Consider the following 6276-nt stretch of genomic DNA (forward strand, 5'->3'; position numbering starts at 1 on the left):
CTGCATGGCTTCTGTTTCTCTTAGGCTCACCACATTCCCAATGTCCATTCTCAATTGGGATCCTTAAAAGGGAGCATAATACTCTGGATGCCCAAAGGCCAGAAACCATAATGGTGAGGTTTTAGGCATCAGAGAAAGAGAAATATTTTTTTTGGAAGAGGCATTCTGGGATTCCTCAAACAATAGCACATAAACTGTGTCTTATTCTACCTCCATGATGGCTAGCTTGGACTCTCACAGATTGTCCTTGTTGCTCATGAGGGCATTGCATCGGGATATAATGGTGAGGGGCAGAAAGTGCCTTTTAATTCCGCTTTGCCTTCTGGATCTTTTCTGTATGAGTAGCAAATGCTTGAGTCCAGCATAATCTTCTTTGTGTTGAAACATCTCTAAGTGCTAACATTAGGGAGAAAAAAAATAAAAGAGAAAACTCAATTTCAAACTCTTAATGCTGTGAAATGTCCTGGTAAAATCCATGGCCATTTTTTCCTGCTTCCCAAAAAGCGAAGTCAGAGAGGAATGTCTGGCTATGCCCTATGTGCAATTTGCATTGTGTAAGTATACATGTGTTTACATGAACTCATTTTTTCTTTTCCCAGCTCCAAGACACATCTTTCATTTTGTCAAAGACAAATGCTCATTAGCTGATCTCCAGCCTGGTGTGCAGAGAGGGATAGGAGGAAGGGCTAGTCTCTCTGCTGAGGCTCTCATGCTCACGTATTGTTCTCTTTTCACAAACAAGGTGTTGTCGTCCGTGACCTGGCTTGTCAACACTTCCCCTGAAGGAGGCTACCCACTCCATGGGAGTGAACGCAGGGACACAATAGTTAAAAGAGTTCATGTGAACTTAGGCTGTGTCAACAGGGGCCCAGAGTTAAGCAGAAGGGAGGAGAAGGTCCTGTGGTCCACAGATGTGGTCAGACCACATATTGTGTTCAATCCTGGACCCCACATTTGAGGAAAGACATAAACAGGCTAGGGCACAACCCTAGGAGGGCAAGCAGGATTGCCTATGCTGTGTTATGGGAGGGAACCTGGTAAAGTGGATTGACAGCTGGTTTTGGAGTCAGGAGGATCTGGCTTTCCATTTGAAGGGACATCATGTGTAAGAGAGATTAGACTTCATTGCTTCAAAGGTGAGCCCAAGTGACCAGTACAAGGAAATGGGGCAACTTAGAAGATTCTCTGAAAATTAGAACCATGGTCAATTCTCATCATTTGGGGAAGGTTTTTTCTTTTTTTTTTTATTGTGAAACTTTTTTATTGACGGTAGAGCAGGACAGCTAGATGAAGTTTAGGGGATTCCAATTTTGTTGGCAACATGCAATGCGTTGTAGTCTGGAATAAGGTGGACGTAGGTCTTCTTCTCTCCATCAAGCTAGAAAAGTGGCTTGACCTTGGCTACATCAATGTCAAACAGTTTATTTACTTTCTGCTGGATCTGGTGTTTGTTGGCTTTGATGTCCACAATGAAGATGAGGTTGTTGCTGTCCTCAATCTTCTTCACAGCAGACTCAGTGATCAAGAGAAACTTAATAATGGCATAGTGATCAAGCCTGTTTCTCTGAGGAGCACATTTCTAAGGGAATTTGGGCTGCCTTTGGTTGCGGGATGGTGGGGGACATTCAGATCTTTTTTGTGTGTCTATGAACATCCTTCCACACTGCTTTCTTGGCCTTTGAGGTCTTGGATTTAGCTTCTGTCTTGGGGGTGAGGGACAACTGCTTCTTTCTTTGGCTTTGGTGCCATTTTGGTAGTTGTGCGTTATGGTCACAGTGAACACTAAATTGTTGAATATTGAACCATTACTCCTAGGGAAAATAGAGGGTTTGGGTTCCTATGAGCTTCTGGTCACCACATTTACTTTAATACTTTCTAGAGCAGCCTCATGGACAGATCAGTGAATTTCTGCTTCCTTTTTTCGTAGCTGAATCATTAACATTGAACTCATGGCCAAAAGCATTATAACTCATGCCTGAATGACACTTCTCTAGCCCATGTATTTATTTTCTCTGTAAGGCACATCACCACCTTCTTGTACTTAGGAGCACTAGACAGCATTATGCTTGGGGGCCATTTTAAACAGCAAACTCATCACCAAAAAAAAAAAACCCAACAAAAAAACAAACAAAAATAGTGAAAAACATGGCAATAAATAGACTGCAAAAAGAATGCTTGTTTACAATGTGAAAGATGACACAAGAAAGCAGAGTGTCACCTTGTTTGACCTCATGTGGGAGTGTGGGTATTGGATGATTCAACTTCTCTCCCCATCTGCATATGTCCATGAGTAACTGAGAAAGCTCTGCAGGTATTGGTTTGGAGATTACAAAAACATTTTAGGGAGTAGGCAGATTCACAAATATGGAACCCGCAAATAAAGAGGATCAACTATTTAAAAACAGATAGACTTCTTTGGTAGGTAATGAAATTGCCATCACTAGAGGTATTTGAGCAGAGACCAGCGTTCTAGGGATACAGTAGCATATCCTTTTGCATTTAGTGTTAGGTTGGGCTGGATAATTTCAAAGGCCCAATTTCTTTTTTTTTGTTTTGTTTATTTATTTAATTAATTAATTTAGAATATTTTCCCATGGTTACATCATTCATGTTCTTCCTCCCACCCCCCCCACCCCTTTCCCATAGCCAATGAGCAATTCCACTGGGTTTTACATGTGTCATTGATCAAAACCAAAGGCCCAAATTCTAAGATTCTACGAAGTACATTTTGAGTACATCAATGGGGAATAACTATCAAACACTTTCAGATGTTGGCTATCTGGATTCTTCAACCAGACGATGTTATAAATTTCAGGGAACATTATGGCTTTCTCTCTTTTTTTTATCACAAAACTTCTAAACTTTAAAAAAATACAATAAGGTCATTATTATTATATAAGGTATGGGGAAGCTGTTACCACATTCAGAGGCAAGACAGCTGAGCTAGGAGAGCAGGACAGCAGAAATTGCTGTCAAAAATCCAAAGAATGGTGTCAGATACTCCAGGTCTGAGTAAAAACAGCTTTAAAAAAAATCCATACCTTCCATCTTGGATTCAATATTCAATATAGGTTCCAAGGCAGAAGAGCAACAAGGGCTAAGCAATGAGGGTTATATGATTTGCCCAGGGTCATAAATCTAGGAAGTGTATGAGGTTAGATTTGAATCCAAGACCTCTTTTGTTCTAGGCCTGACTCTCTACCCAATGAGCCACCCTGTTGCCCCCTAAATGGCTTTTAAAAGCAAAAATAGTCTAAGACTTTAAGCTGGTATTCACTAAAGTGATCCTTGTATTCTGATTTAGTGCTGAGTGGATTGATAGGAGGGAGAGGGGGAAAAAGCCAGATTAAACTTCTTTAGAGTAGAGGACTGAACCTCTGGGAAGTCTAGTTGTTGGGATGACTATTCCTGTATCTCCCCTTGTATTATTTGTCACCCCTGCAGAAGATCTCACACACTGAGCTGTATTATAAATTGGCTGAGGTTGTTGGCACTGCATACACCCAAGAAGTAGGCAGTGAGGACTCTGTTATATGTCCCTAATTCAGCAATACTTGAATCTTACCTGTTGTCTTGCCATGCCTGCCACAGGTTGGGTAACTGGATCCTGGCCATCCCTGGTCCCAGGACCCTGAGGAGAAAAGAGAAACCAGAGATTAACGCTGGAGAAAAGTTGATCTCAGAGACAATCCCAAGAGCATGGTTTAATAGTGATGCAGGTTTCGGTGGAACTCTAAAGATGGCAAAATAAACTTTGCCTTCCAGGACCTTGTGAGGGAGATAATCCATTCTAATTCAGTAGGTGAAGAAGGTGAGGCTCATGGAGGTGAAGTGTAGTGCCCATGGTCACAGTCAGCTAAACCAAAGCTAAGTAGAGGTGCCTTGCTTGGTTCTCTCGATGGCATAATTGCTGATTTAGAAAAAACAAGGGTACTCTTAGAACTTCACATAGCCCAGGAAGGAACAAATGCCATTTATGCTCATCGACATGCCTCTTGCAGAGGTCTAGTGCCTGGTTCTTGACTTGATTAAGCAGAAACAAAAGGGGGAAATGCCCAGGAGCTGGAGATCGGCAGTGATGCTCTCCTGTTCTCTTGGGTTCCATTTGGCCCTTGGCTCAAACATACTCTCTTCCCAAAGGCTTCCCTACAAACTTCCATGCTGGATCAGCCCACTGGAGTTAACCAGGGTCCAGTTGGCAGTTGGGGATCCCCAGGGAAAGGCTCCGCCTGTGTTTTCTTACCTTGAAATAAATAACCTGAAGCAGAACAGCAGGGTGCGCAGAGATGCTGAAATTCCATTCTGAACAATTCATTCCTTTGGGTTAAGGCACTTCCTTTCCAAATAACAGCCCCTCTTCCTAGGAGGAGAAGCACAGTAAGTGCTGTTGTTCTCAGCACTTTAACATGCCTTGGCTGCCTGTCACAATGGCAACTGATGTGATAAGCAGAGATCAATGCAAGGAAGGAGTGGAAATGTTGATTGTGGGGAGGAGAAGTAAGAAATGGATGATATAGACCAGTACAATTAGGTTGATCTAGTCTGGGGGCATAATTAGATTCAAAGAATGGTAATTAATGACTTTCTTTATTATATTTTAATTTATTTATCAATGGATGAATAATAATGATATCTAACATCTATATAGCATCTTACTATGTGCCAAGTGCTTTACAAATATTATCTCTTTTGATTCTCATAGCCACTCTGGCAGGGAGGTGCTACTATTTTATAAATGAAGAAACTGGGGCAAATGGAGGTTAAGTGACTTGACCAAAATGACACAGCTTATAAAGGTCTGAGACTGGATTTGAACTCAAGTCTTCCTGAATTCAGGCCCCAGCCCTTTAGCCCTAGTGCCACTGAGCTACCTAAGGAAGATTTTGAAAGTATTTTGCTAATGGAATACCTGTGCTTGACATTGTGCTGCTAAACATTTTAATGAGTTATTTTGATAAAATCTTTTTTTTTTAACCCTTACCTTCCATCTTAGAATCAATACTAAGTATTGGTTCCAAGGCAGAAGAATGGTAAAGGTTAGGTTGTTGGGGTTAAGTGACTTGCCCAGGATCACACAACTAGAAAGTGTCTGAGATTAGATTTGAACCCAGGACCTCCCATCTCTAGGCTTGGCTCTCTATCCAGGGCAACCTAATAACCTCCAGAGTAAGTCCATTCATTCTATTTTTAGATGGTTCCAGTCATGGGAAGCCCAAGGTTGGCTCTGCAATTTCTATCCATTGACTCTGTCCCTTGGGATCAAGCAAAACAAGTCTTACCCCCTTTTAATGGGACAGTCTTTCAAATAATTGAAACCATGATCAGGTCCTAAGACTTTTGTTTTCTAGGATGAATATCTTCATTTCCTTCAACTAATCTTTCTAGGACATGAACTCAAGCCGCCCCATCTTGGTTGCTTTCTGCTGATCACACACCAGCTTAATAAAGTCTTTCCTAAAGTGTTGTGTCTAGCACTAAGCCCAGCACTGCAGATGTGAGCTGGCTGGGGAAACTATTATGTGACTATTATCTCTCTAGTCCGATCCATTTTGCCTTTTCGTAATGCTCTCCATGAGAGCCTGAGTGTTTCCAATGGCTAGCTCCTGCTTATACTTCATAGATATTATACACACTCAGTCTCTCTGAACCTAAGTGTTCTTATTAAGAAAATGGAGATAATGATATCAATTGTGTCTCCACAGAAGGTAAATGACCCTAAAATGGAACAAGGACTGGGTAGTTTACAGGGTGCCCCCCAAACCAGTGCAATTTTAAGCCTAAATAGATTTTTGGGGTTACCCTGATCTAGTGATCTATAGGAGATGTTGTGAGGGTGTTGAAGTGTCTCAGACACTTACTATCCATGTGATTCTAGGCAAGTCATTAAGCCTGTCTGCCTCAATTTCCTCAATTGTTAAATGGGGGTCATGAAGAGATGGACATGACTAAAATGACTGAACAACCACAAATGGGGATTATTCTAGCACTTACTTTCATAGGCTTGTTTTAAGACTCTATTGAGATAATATTTGTGAAGAGCTTCACAAAATTCCTGGAACATAGGAGGCACAGAAATAAATGTTTTCTTTCCTCTGCCTATCAACCTGTATACCTCTTCTCCTATCCATACAAAATTAATATGTTGTTGCTCAGTTGTTTTCAGTCATGCCTTTGTGACCAATTTGGGATTTTCTTGCCTTAGATCCTGAAATGGATTGCCATTTCCTTTTCTAGCTCATTTTACAGATGAGGAAACTGAGGCAAGAAGGAATTAGG

The 6276-nt window shown here is 41.3% G+C and overlaps 1 pseudogene; it reads right to left on the reverse strand.

The window, feature by feature from the left end:
* Nucleotides 1-1294: 1294 nt before the first annotated feature.
* On the reverse strand, nucleotides 1295-2277 carry LOC100014140 (60S ribosomal protein L23a-like; annotated as a pseudogene).
* Between the last annotated feature and the right edge of the window lie 3999 nt (nucleotides 2278-6276).

This window comes from Monodelphis domestica, chromosome 1, assembly GCF_027887165.1.
Source record: "Monodelphis domestica isolate mMonDom1 chromosome 1, mMonDom1.pri, whole genome shotgun sequence".
In the NCBI taxonomy this organism is placed as follows: Eukaryota; Metazoa; Chordata; class Mammalia; order Didelphimorphia; family Didelphidae; genus Monodelphis; species Monodelphis domestica.